Source organism: Channa argus, chromosome 7 (genome assembly GCF_033026475.1).
Source record: "Channa argus isolate prfri chromosome 7, Channa argus male v1.0, whole genome shotgun sequence".
In the NCBI taxonomy this organism is placed as follows: domain Eukaryota; kingdom Metazoa; phylum Chordata; class Actinopteri; order Anabantiformes; family Channidae; genus Channa; species Channa argus.
Window position 1 is genome coordinate 4724800 of NC_090203.1, and position 13116 is coordinate 4737915.

Below are 13116 nucleotides of genomic sequence, written 5' to 3' on the forward strand. Positions count from 1 at the left end.
GCGAAATATTAAAAGAAGCTAGCACGCACGTTTGCTTCTTCTAGCAAGCGTTAACTGCCATTAGAACTAAAAAAGCTAACATTAGCATAAATGTAGCTAACCTCCACGTTAGCACGTGACAATAAACACTTTGATTTGATCTCTGGCAAGTAGCTACCGTTAGCACTTTTGCTTATGGCAAGTCAAAATGCTAAGGTTAGCGTAAAAGTAGCTAACATCCACATAAGCTTCTTCTGGCTAGCAGCTGCCGTTAGGTTTAATAAAATAGTTGGCTAAGGAAGCTAAGTTAGCTAACACTGCTAACGTGCATGTTAGCCTGCACTATTACATAAGCTAACGTTGCATTAGCTTTTTCCTAGCTTATGATGTGGTGGAACATGCATCATTCAGGTTGTAATAATTAATGTTTTTACAAAACAAGTCCTACTTTATATTATGAGATAATAACTTGAAATTTTAATGCACATTTTGATTGCATTATGATTATGGAATATCAAGCAACATTTTCTACATAATAAATTCAAATTTCTGTTTGCTCTGAAGCATCTTTTAAGTTGGAAGTTGTCTAACAAGTTGAAAATATTAATTCCATTAAACAGTGCATTACATGCATAGTATTGTGGATGAGTCTTTAAAAAGAGAGTTAGCCCGGTTATATTTTTAACAACTTTGAAATTATGTTATTGTAAACAAACTTTTATGTATGTTTGTTTTTTGTTTAAATAACAGTATGTTTCTGGGTGGTAACTTCTTGCTTCTCCTGTCATACAATTTTGAGTTATACTCATGTTCATACAGTAGAATTGCACATTTCTATATGGCAGGTTTTTCATTGTAATTGTTTAAAATATGAAATGCAGCATAGTTGTGAAATAAATTACTTACAAATGTAAGTCGTTAACACACCACCACCACTAACGGTGGTTAGTGGTGGTGGTGCGACTGCCCCTCACAGTGTCTGTGTCTGTCTCTGCCCTTTTGAAAGACATTAAAGTGATGCTACTGCTGACAGAGGGACGTCATTCGCCTTTGCTTTGCAAAACCACTACATTTGGTTAGGGTTAGGTTATTTTCAGGCACACAAAAGATTTAGTTAGGGTTACAGAAATTGTGGCTCAAGTTAAAACAATTATTTTGTTAAAGTCAGGGGGACATCAGAATCTGGATTAGAGTGAAAACCTTGTTAGGTGGCATTTGTTGTCATAGTTACACTAAGGAACATGTGGCCAGGGTGTAATTGTCCCCGTGACTGTTTGGTGCAGGGAGAAAACAAATACTTGGCTCCTGTGTTAAATTCAGATATTACTTTGTTGCCCTATGACTTCCTGCTTTGCACTCCGTCATAATTACATTACTATTGGCATCGCAGGACTATGTCACTGGATGTGTGTTCTTCAGGAGAATTTGCTCAAATTACTGATGCTGCCAAAACTTTTTGAGATGCCACTCTCATGATAAGCCAGTTCTTCTTGATTGCTATTGCTGAAAATGCATCACAGAACATAACATTTCCTGTGTGACAGCTTTTTTCCAGGAAGGACCTAAGAGATACATGTTAAGATTTAAAAAAGTGCAACAGTACATTGTGCTACCCTGTTCATTAAAAAGAAAACATAAAACAACCTTGTATTTATAAGAAAATTGCAATTTGAAACTACAGTTTACTTTTGTCAGACTTTAGTAACAATGCAATCAATTCTGTCACCATGTGCCCTTTATATGAAATACAATGATGCACGCATGCAGGAAAGATGTGATCTGAAGACGTCTTGTGGCTTTGGCGATATAGGTCAGTGTCAGTTCCTATGTTTGACATAACTGTTTTGCATTTGTGTTATTAGAGTTCAGCCAAACGAGCAGCCTCTGAGTGACAGCGGATGCCCTGTGTTTTCCTCATACGGTAAGCGTGATTCCTACTCTGAGCCACAGCGGCACTGGAGAAGAAGCCCCCTGGAGGTAGAGGTGAGGTCGGATCTACTCTAATCTGGTTGTCAGTGAGAGGAGGTGATGGTGTTGAGGGGGTTGTTTGGCACCAGTACCGGGACTCACTGTAACTGTGTGGTCTTCGGAGAACCACTTACCGCCCCCGTGCTCCTCTCGAGTTCCAGGCTTGGGAAGGTGAGGCAGCCTCTCTCCCTCCTTAACCCCCCCCACTATCTGCTGATTAAATCAACCATACACAGGGCAAAGCACGATAACGGAGGCAAAGTAGGCCGCCTTCACTCGCTGTCACAGGAAGAGGAAGTGCCCTGGTGTACCTTCACCTGTGTCTGGTGCCTCGCTGGTGCTGTCGCTACAACCCGTTGCACAGCTGGAGACGAGACAGCAAGCATGCAAGATCTGAAAGCAATGAGGCTCACGTGTTGCGTTTCCTGTTACTGCGACAGTGTTGAGTGACCGTCTGAGGCCTGCAGAACAAAAGACAAACAGAGACGACGGCTCATTTCTGTCTTAACTGAAATAACTGTTTTTTTTGAAAGTATCATTTGATGCTTTATACTTTAAAATAGCACATGATGAATCTAAAACTGTCATTTACATTTTGTCTTTTGTAAAACATAATATAAAATATTGTCTCTTTAAACAACCCCAAAGAAGCCCAAATTAATATTTAAATACGAATGTTTGGGTAACTTTGTTCTCAATAAGAAAGAAAAAAAAAAAAAAAAGTCAGGTATGTTGTTGCAAAATGTTTTCACACATGTGGCTCAATAATTAACCTAAATCAATTTGGAAATTGAGCAACCAAAGCAGTGGAAAGAAAAACAGGTTGAGATTATTATATATATTTTCCTACATTTAACATGCCAATGAGCAAATCCCAGAAACATCAGAGATCTGGAATGGCGAGTCCTTCTCTATAAATTCTATAAATGTCTGGTCTCTTTTCATGGATTACTGTCATTTGCCATCCGCTATTGTGAGCGCCTGCCAGACTGGCTTGCCATTTCTGGGCCTGTGTTTCCAACCTTGATATATTTGCCAAATGAATATTTGAAGCTGTAATTAAATTTATCCCACCTCTACACCTTCTGTAAGACGGCCACCTTGCGCATTTCTCACATGCCATATTTCAGCTATTTTTTTTTTGTGTGGGAAAAATAAAAAAACACCACAGCTTGTAGCCATTTTTTAATGATTTGGAATGAGGATATTTTTACTGGAATAAATCTGATTTCAGGACATTCATAATGGCCCTGCTTACGTATTCAGACATAAATACACACTGTGTGGTGAGAAGAGCCTTCGGGGCTGTCACTAGCTTTAAAGACAAACTTCATACGATGTCGGTTTTTAAAAGAAATGTAGTAAAAATGTCACGTTGAAATGGTAGTATTAAGCATGGTGCTCCTGACAAATACCGAACGAGGTGCTTCAAATCAACATGAGTGTGACCATTTCAGCAACATTTTAAGGGAAACGGAATAAGTTTTATTTGTTTGTTAAAGGGTACACGTGAGCTTTAGACTGGACGAAGGGTAATGTTTTATTAAGAGGCCACATTCGAGAGGACGCTAAATCTATTGTTCATCCTGAGACCTGAGGCCTTGCTGCATGAAAACCACAAGACATTTGATTAATTCATGATCAACAACAACAAAGCTGCAACTTGGTGTTCATTGTGGGTTTTTTTTTTTAAGCCATATTTTCATCTCAAAAACATTTGTAAAACCCATTTAACAGTCGTTACACAATATTTTATTAAAAATATTCAGTTCAGACTTGTTATCTAAAGGGAATTATAAGCAACAAGCTAAGAACTGTCTATATATTTTTTACTTAGTATTTTTAGTTGTTCCGAGTAGGATACATTTTTTTTTCAGACAGTCGATCTCAGAGTGAAACTTTCCAAACAATCACAGTTACGTTGTCCACGCTCTTTCTCTTTACCTGAGGTTCTCTTGACTGACATGCCCCATCATTGCCCCCCCCTCTATCCCGTTAGTTACACTTTAAAGGAAGCCACTCCTGATAATTAAAATCTCCAAGCCTCCCAATAATTACCGCTGGTTCCTCTGCACTTTTAAAATGCACTTGTGGTAACATAATTCATTAGTGTTTGTCCAAAGAAATGATTTAGAGTCTTTAAAGTGCTCCTCCATGCAGAATAGCTATTAAAGCAGTCATATACACATATGCTTTGAGCGTTAAATGGTTTGTTGAAGTCAGTCAGGGTACAAGAGATGATAAACATAAATTATGACTAATACACTGCACCAGTGGCTTTTGCGGAAATAAAAAATTACTGACACAGGGAAACCACTTTGGATTCACTGCCGCAGCATCACGGCCTCCCTCATCTGTGTGTGCTGAAGCACGAATGTAGGAAGCACAACACAAATGGCTCGGGTATCACCTTGAATATTCAGATGGGTAAGCTAATCGTTTATGCCTGGATACACCATTGTGATTACCTGGCTCCTTTGGCATCACTTTTGAGCTCTCTCAAGGCGATGCAGAAGTGCTTTTCGTTTTCATTTGGCTCCATTAAAAACTTTAAACCACACAATGAGACTTTATCACCGCAGTTCACGGCATACATTCATACTAATAAATACTATTTCTTTTGCTTTAACAACCTGTTATCACTGGGTATAGTGCAATCTGGGCTCATGCTTTTGTGACAAATGGCCTCAATGAGGAGCGCATCTTGAAAGACTGAGGAGAGATGATTTTACCACCTAACAGCTGGTTCGAATGTGTAAAATTTAATTGACTTTTACACCTATGCTGTCACTTTGTGCATGTTACTATGTGTCAAGTGTTATTTTTAACAAAGCAAAACACAGAACAACTTCTGACTTGATTGTAGCTTTGGTGTGCTTTTCCTGCTGGCACATTGGAAAATGTACTCACAAAAGTACCACCCAGAAAGCAACAAAAAGACATATCGCTAAAAAAAACAGACCATTAACATCAGTTAATGATTGTTGAGTTTAAATGAGTAGTTGATCAACTTCTTTTTTATGTTGCTAATCGAATTATTCATTCAAACAAAATGCTAAATATTGAGGTTTCAGCCTATCAACTAGAATTTGTCATGTTAGTCAGGCATATACTTTTACGGATTTTGACTTTATTGCTTTAGATGATGTAATCAAATTGTCTAGAATGTCCAATAATCACCCGTGTACTTATCTATATTTTTCTGTCTATTTTGCAGCACTTGTACCTTGTTCAGCAAAATGCTGCTGAATGTATGTTTTGTTGCTATCAATGTTGACCCATCTTGTTGTCCCGGCGCTCACAACCACACCTTGAAAGCCTCCAGTTCATTGTGAACACGGGCCGATGTATTATCGTGCACCCTGTATTCATTACTTTGTTTCCCCTTTGTGTTTGTCCTTTTTTTAAGGCGACCGCAGGAATTATTAGAAGCTTAGCACAGAGAGGCCCCTAAGTAGCTCTTGGGGTGTAAGCCTGTCTCCCAAGTCAAGGCAAACATCACTCTGAGCCCCCAGCCCCTATTCAGTGATAATGTACATGTCAGCAGGGACATGCAATGATCCCTCACTTCTCCATGCTAAATGATAATTTTTCTTTCTTACACCCGCTTGCATTCAAGTAAATCCACTCCCCTAAAAAACTCTCCGAAAATATTAACACGCTGTCAAACAATAGTCCTCAGAAAGCATGAATCAGCAGATGATTCCCAATTCCATGCACACAACAGGGGATTGTATTGAGGCTGTATGTGTGTGTGCGTGTGTGTGTGTGTTAGGGTGGGTGGAGGGGAGCCTCTGTTAGCACCGACACTCCCATCCAACAAAAATTCCAATCCCCCGGCATCAGTACAGAGCTTATGATCTGTGGGAAAGCCGAAGCGAGTTGCAGAGTGGCGGAGCACCTTGCCCGAGTCTCCAGACGGCCTGATTTGGGAATGCCGTGAAATCCATGGCACCTCTCCTGGCTTTCTGGCTGAATGGCTGCCATATCTTGTGATGGACTGAGGCAGGAAAGAGCGAAGCAGCCAGGGATGAATACAGCTTAATCTTTACCCAGGCCACATGTGTGTGCATGATAACATGGTTGCTTTCTTCCTGTGCAGGGTTATTCTCCGCCAGCTGCCAGGTTAGCAGCCTCGCACAGCCGTGTTTCGCTGCGATATTTGCCCGCTGTAAAAAGAACTATTGCACCTAAGGTGGGGGCTAATGCATGTTTTTGGAATTGGCGGTAATTCCTGACACATTTTGAGAGACAGATAGGGTGTCTTATAGCAAATGACAATATATGTTAAGACACCTATTTCCCCCACCACCCCTTTTAGTTCCTAATATTTTATTTGTGAGGAGCCTCCTCACGCTGGGGATAGATGTTATTTTTACAATTAAATGGCAGCGGTGTGATCAAAAGCCGCTAGACATGCAGCAAAAATACCTTAACACACATTTAATGTGAGGTTGTAGGACTGCAGACATAGGGACGAGCTATTTTTGCGAATTAAGATTCCCATACAGAATAAACATAGATCTAAATACATCTTCACTAAGCAGTCTTTAATTTGTTTATATTCATTTTTTAAATGTTGCTGAATTTATAGACAACAAAGCTAATGGAAGCAGCTTTATCCCAAATTATTTATCATTCATAATGTCTGAGTTTATGCTTATTTGTGTGTACATGTGTGTGCTTTACTTCCTCCATTTTCTATCATCTGCATAAGCTTTCACACAGTCACACCAGCAGCTTGGTGTAAATTTCCCTCTTTTCTCTCCTTCTTACATAAACTATCTCCCCCTCCAGTTATCTGCCCAGCTACACAAAGCCCATCTATTATGATTGCATTATCATAAATGATTTTATAACATCTGCTTGTCAATAATTATCGTACAAATTCCCGTGCCCTCTGACCCGCGCACTGAATGAACCCCAGGTGTAAGGCACTGTCGGGCTAATGAGTAGCGCCACGCTAGCGCATTGTCCACACATCAGTGCACACAGCCACTTCAATTAGAGGCTGGCACACGCCTTAACATTAACCGAAAATTGTGGAATCATGCACTAATTGAAAACATTGCATTCAAGGAGAGAGAGGCTTCAAGCAAATGGTGAGGATATTTGATCTAATATCAAGAAGGAGGCACAAATGGTTGCTTCTCTTACGAAGAGAATATGTTGGGAGATTAAGATGATTCCTTCTCAGAATGTCTATGTTTCTTCACTGGTAGCTGTAATATAAACAAGCATCCGCAACTGGAATAATGATTAACAACATGACAATTTGTATTTACATAAAGTATGATAATGTGTTTTGTAGAACAATATAAAATTATTACTATTTACGTAGTAAGAATTATTGTAACGCTTTTAATTAGTTAAACTTAATTTGCCATGGAAACTGACAAGAGTCAGCTCTAAGTTAGGGCTGAAAGTTTAGGGGGGATTCTAGTAAGTGGATCTTGGGCGAAGAATATATCGTAACAACTCTTACTTTTAATTCACTTCAATCCAACTCAACTTTATTTATATAGCGTAGCGCCAATTCACAACTAAGTCATCTCAAGACAGGTTCCTTAATTTTGGCAATGTTCCGTAGGCGAAAAAAGGCTTTTTTAGAGTTTTGTTTTATAGGTGACGTAAAGGACAGATCCTGGTCAAAAATCCCTCCGAGGTTCCTCTCAGCAGTACTGGAGGACAAAGCTATTCCATCTACTTCAGCTACTCCACCCCGGCCTGTGCTTCTAGGAACATAATTAATATGATTTGGGGGGGGGGGCTGACATATTCTTCCTGCTGCAACCAAGTTTCATTAAGACAAAATACATCAAATTGATGATCACTTATTAAGTCATTTAGTAACAGGGATTTAGACGAGAGACATCTGATGCTTAATAATCCACATTTAATTGTTTGGGGTTTTTGTTCTCTAAGAGGAGTAGTCTTAACTTTTATTAGGTTTTGATGATTCACTCCTCTTGTGTATTTTTGACTTTTGTAATTCCCTTGGTCGGGGAACAGACACAGTCTCTATAGGTATGTGGGAGTTGTGGGGGGTGGGGGGGGGCGGGGGTGATGGTTGTGAGGACACTGCAGACAGGCGTGTAGGACTGGATCGCTGCATCCCAGGCTCAACTCTGGATTGTCATACTTTTGGTTGTCCAATAAAACCAGCCATATTTGGTGATAAGAGAGTTGCACCATCTAAAGTAGGATGGATGCCATCTTTCTTAATAACCCCAGATTTTCTCCAAAAAGGTTTCCAATTATCTCTGTGACCCACAGCAGCCAGCGGTTGAATGAATACATGCGGTTGTACATGTCATCCCTGGTCAGGTTTGGCAGGGATGCAGAGAAAACACCTGAGTTTTGATTCAACGTTAATTTTAGAGACTTCCAATTTGCGTAATCGGTGCGTCATTAACTCCTGTATTAATAATGATCTTACTGTATTTACATTTATCTTTAGCCAGGAGTTTTAAAATATGATTCAGTGTGGCCTTCTCTGGCCCCAGGAAGACATTTGGCTATGGCCGCTGAAGCCTCTAACTTCATGTTTCCGACTATGGAGCTGCCAATTACCTGCTGGTTTCTCAGCGGGTGTGTCGCTGAGTGGGGGAAAATCGATTGGAAACACGAACCGACTGGTGATGAACCTCAGGCGTCTGTTTAGCATTAGATCTCTTACGAACCGTCATCCAGCCAGAATGACTTCCCGGCAGCTCAGGAACCGCCAGGGAACAGCTAACAGGGGCTACGCTAGGTCGGCCCGCAACGGCTACCGGGGCCTGACTAGCTGGATTATTTTCCATGGTGCGGTGCCGCAATTCCAAAACCGTGAGCCTCACCTCAAAAAGCTGCAAAAGCCTTACACTTGTTACAGATACCATTATTCCTAAAGGGGGCAGAGGAAAAACTAAACATAAGAAACTCTGAGAAAGCGAGAGAAGGAGAGACAGAGGGAGACAGAGAAGCCATTGCTAACAGCTAAGCTAGCAGAGCTAGCATAGGTTAAATTTGGAAATAGTTAACATTGTTAGTTAACTTGTGTAATACAAGCGCATGTTAGGCCTCAGGTCCTTGTGCAGAGAGCCGACAGGAAGTGACACAATATGATCAAAATGTAATTACTTAAAATTTAATTCAATAGAATTACTAAACATTTTTGACCCTGTGACACGTGAATATCTTAATATTCACATTATAACAGTCGAACATGTGGTGTAGAAATTTGTTAATAAATGAGCTTTTAGACCACATTTGTAATCAAAAGTAATGACAGATGACTACATGGCTACACACTGTACGGTCACTTTGACGTCACATACTTACATTACAAACCATTATTCACGTGCTCAGAGAAATTAAAGTGTATCTATTTATTACGCAAGTACGTCTCTCCCTGAACAGCGGTGTAGTTGCTCCATAACAGACACGGCTGCATGTCAGATGCAGATCCTAATTGAAAAGTTAATTAACTCTTTGAAGTCATCAGCTGTCAATCCTGCAAATCAGGCTCTGGCTCGGCCCCCCCGAGGCCAACTGTATATCAGTCTTAATGGCTGGGGACCCTCTGCTTGGCTGCATGGGAACATTTGGTCATTGAAAGTACCATTTATAGAGTATTGTTTAATTAAAGTCAAATTAGGAGAACTGTATGCAGAATTAAATTTCTGGTTTGAGTTATTGTTGAAAACAGAGTGCAACTCAGATAATCAAACTTTTCATTATCCTCTCTTTCCTCCTGAGGTGCTTCCACTTTTGTTGATGACTCCCAAAACATAAATGAGAGGAACCTACCCACAATACACTGCATATCTAAAGCATTGTCTCATACGTTGACTTTTTTCTGTCCAACATTTTTGTTTTTTGTTTTTTTCAAAAGCGAAAGCTTCAACTTGCAGTCAAATCTTGAGCAGATAACTGAAAATATTTTTTGACCAACTAGTTAAAAGAACTTCTCAGACATTTTGAGGACCACAATGCAAATTGAATAAACTGTGCACTGACCGGAGATACAGTATCTCTGTGATACAACAACCATTGGCTACTTGATACGTTTAATTGTTGTGCAGTTGAACATGAACTTGCTACACAAGTTAACATTATCCATTTTCTCTAGTCCTTTGAAGGAAATCTAGTCTGTCCCTTCTACATCATTTTCCCACTGCACTCATCTCAGAGATAAACTATCTTCTAACATCCTTGTCTCCTTCTTTTTCCCAGATGCTCCCTGTTTCTGGCTAACTTGTGAATTCCAACCAGTGTTCTCACTTTCAGCAGAATAGCACTTTACCCGTCACTCTGTTTTAGAGGTTGTGTTTCGCGACGGATACTCCCATGTTGTTTCTAGGGGTCAGCGCAGGTTTAATTGATTCTCCTTCTCCCTCCGTCTCTTATTAAGGCCACAGCGCCTCTCCATGGGAACTGCTAATTGGGCCTCCCCTGTGGCTACTTGAAGAAGCAGGCAGACGTGGCCCCGTAGACACTTCTGCTGGTCCACGGGGACGTTGGCAGATAAGAGATTTACGCCAAATATGCGGTTCTGTGGAACTGCTTCTTTAGGGACGACAGTCTGATGTCTCTCTCCTTCACCATCTGGACACCAGATTTACTGACGAACCGATCGGGACCAGAGAGACTCCACCTGATTTTTCAGAAGATAACACTTCTGTATGTTCAGATGTCTGTCTGTCTGTGTGTGTGTGTGTGTTCTTGCACTTCTGTCTTTGTGAGGACCATTGAGTCTTAGACTTTTGGGAGTGTGTCTAAAGAACTGAATCAGAAACTTTCGGGAAAGTGAACACATTTGGAATTGAAAACTATTTTGGAATGTAGTGATGTTTCTGAACAACATTGTTTTTGATAATGAGAATAGTTTTGAAAAGTGAAAACACTTGCAAAATGTCCACCTTTTTTAGAGCTGAGGACATATTTGTAAGGAAATTACATCTGAATGTACTAAAAAATTATTACAGTGAAAAGGTGAGGAAGGGACACTTTTGGGAAGTGCATATATTTCTGTAAAATAAAAATAAAAATTACAAATTAGAAAACAAAAAAATGGAAATGTGGACATCATGAAAAGCAAGAGAAACTTTTGTAAAGTGGGGTTTTTTTTTTAAGTTTTCAGAAATGAAGCACATTTATTCAGTAAGCAAGGGCATTTTTAAAAAGTGAGGATGCTACTAAGGAGTGAGAAAATGTGTCCATTAAATGGCTGCATACAAAGCCAGGAAATTTGAGAAGTAGGACATTTTTTTAAAGAACATTTTAGTCAGTTGGGATTTTTTAGGGTAGTGATGAGATTCTCAGAAAGTCAGGACATTTTAAGGAAAGTCCAGACATTTTTGAAAGAAGGCATGTGTTTTGAAAAAAAAAATTAAAAACTAGGTGTTTTTAAAAAAAATTGTGAATATTTTAGAAATCGTTTCGAGAGGTGGGGACAGTATTTGAAATGTGAGATTCTCGTTGACAAGAGATTTTTGCTAAACCTTTTGTAAACTGAGAACAGTGACGAGTGTCCGCAAACGACATATTGTAAAAATTAGGGTGGTGACCTGCTTTTAGGTTTAACTTGGGATTAAGTTAAGCTATGATCCTCAAATGTACTTTTTCAATTAAGACAAAAAGTAAAAAAATGTGAGTTTTCTTGTATGAAAGACAGGAGCCTCCAGACGATGCGATAGAGAGAAAGTGTGGGAGCGTATGGGATAATTTAGGTCGTGTTTGTTGTGGGCATGGTTATGTGCTTGTGTGTAGTTGTTTATGTGTGTATTCATGTTGTTGCGTGACAGTGAGTTTTCATTAGGTGGTAATGAAACTCATGGGTCTAGTCTCGGTCTGTGCGTGTTTATGTTTGTTATTCGATTAAAGTGCAGATTGGGACTAAGGCTTCGTAGATGGGATTTCTTTATGCACATGTAGCACAGGCATCTAGATTTGGGTATAAGCAAAGCATATTTTTTCAAATTGTTTTGTGTGTGTGTTTGTCTGCTCATGTGAGATAGGACATTACGCGTGTGTGTTTGTGTTACTGACCTTGATGTCTTTTACTCAGAAGTAAAGATGAACAGATAAGCAGCAGGCTTTCACCTCACTTGTTCTTTTTTGCTTCCCTTCAACCACAAAGACACAATAGAATATGTTCCATTTATTCCATATCAAACTAAGGTTTGCTCAGTCTGTGCATCCTGTCTATGCTCAGTATAAAACCTGCGCGTTTCCTCGAACTTGACATTTAAATCTTTTTAGGTAAACCTTAGTAAGAGAGCTGGAAAGCAGCGTAGGATTTGTTTCTGCCTCTGGACAAACTCATTATCTTTTCACACTTTTTAAATTAAGCCTAAGTAACAATACAACAAGTGAGAAAAGTAACCGGTTTCGTATGCACATGTTGAGATATTCTCACGGTGCTGAAAGCCCGAAGATGCAGAATTTTTACAGTAACTTGAATAATATCAAAACATTCACACCGTTATGACTCACCAAGTTACCGTGGCTAAAGCTTTGTCTTTCACCCTCTTTATTGTGGCACGTGTTTTTAATGAAATGCCCTAAATTTACCTGAAGCACTTGTCACCACTTTTTCAGTTTTGTTTTTTGTAGACCATCAAACGGAAATCAACTGTTTTCCACTGCCAGGTTTAACACTTGATGTGATAACACCTTAAATAATAAGAAAAAACCTACGGTTTATTGAGGTTTTAATATCTATATGACTACTGTGAACACAGAAAGTGCAAAAGGAATCCCCTATGCAGAAGGATATTGAGCAAGGAAACATCCTGTGAAAAAAATCATATCAAAACTCACCAGTCATAATGGTTGTTAAACCACAGAGAAGTTACAACTGTGCAGGAAGAAGAGGAATTAAAATGAATCAGGCGTGAAGTTTCTCAGCGTGAGTACAGAGAAATCACAGTGGATTCCAGAGAGAGCCCGGGAGTCAAGATTAGCGTTTGAAGGCTAAATGGTGTTATCGGTTCTGATTAAGGAGCATGTACGTGGTACTTGCTCCACCTCTGAGACAGCCATGGATGTCAATAGGGCTAATTGGCTCATTAGGACAGGTATTTAACTGTGCTATAATCATTCTGTGTCATCACTTAAGCCCTGGTGGAGCACGAAGGGCTCTGGCGATTGAATACCCCTCTTAACCTCTGAAATAATCTGAGA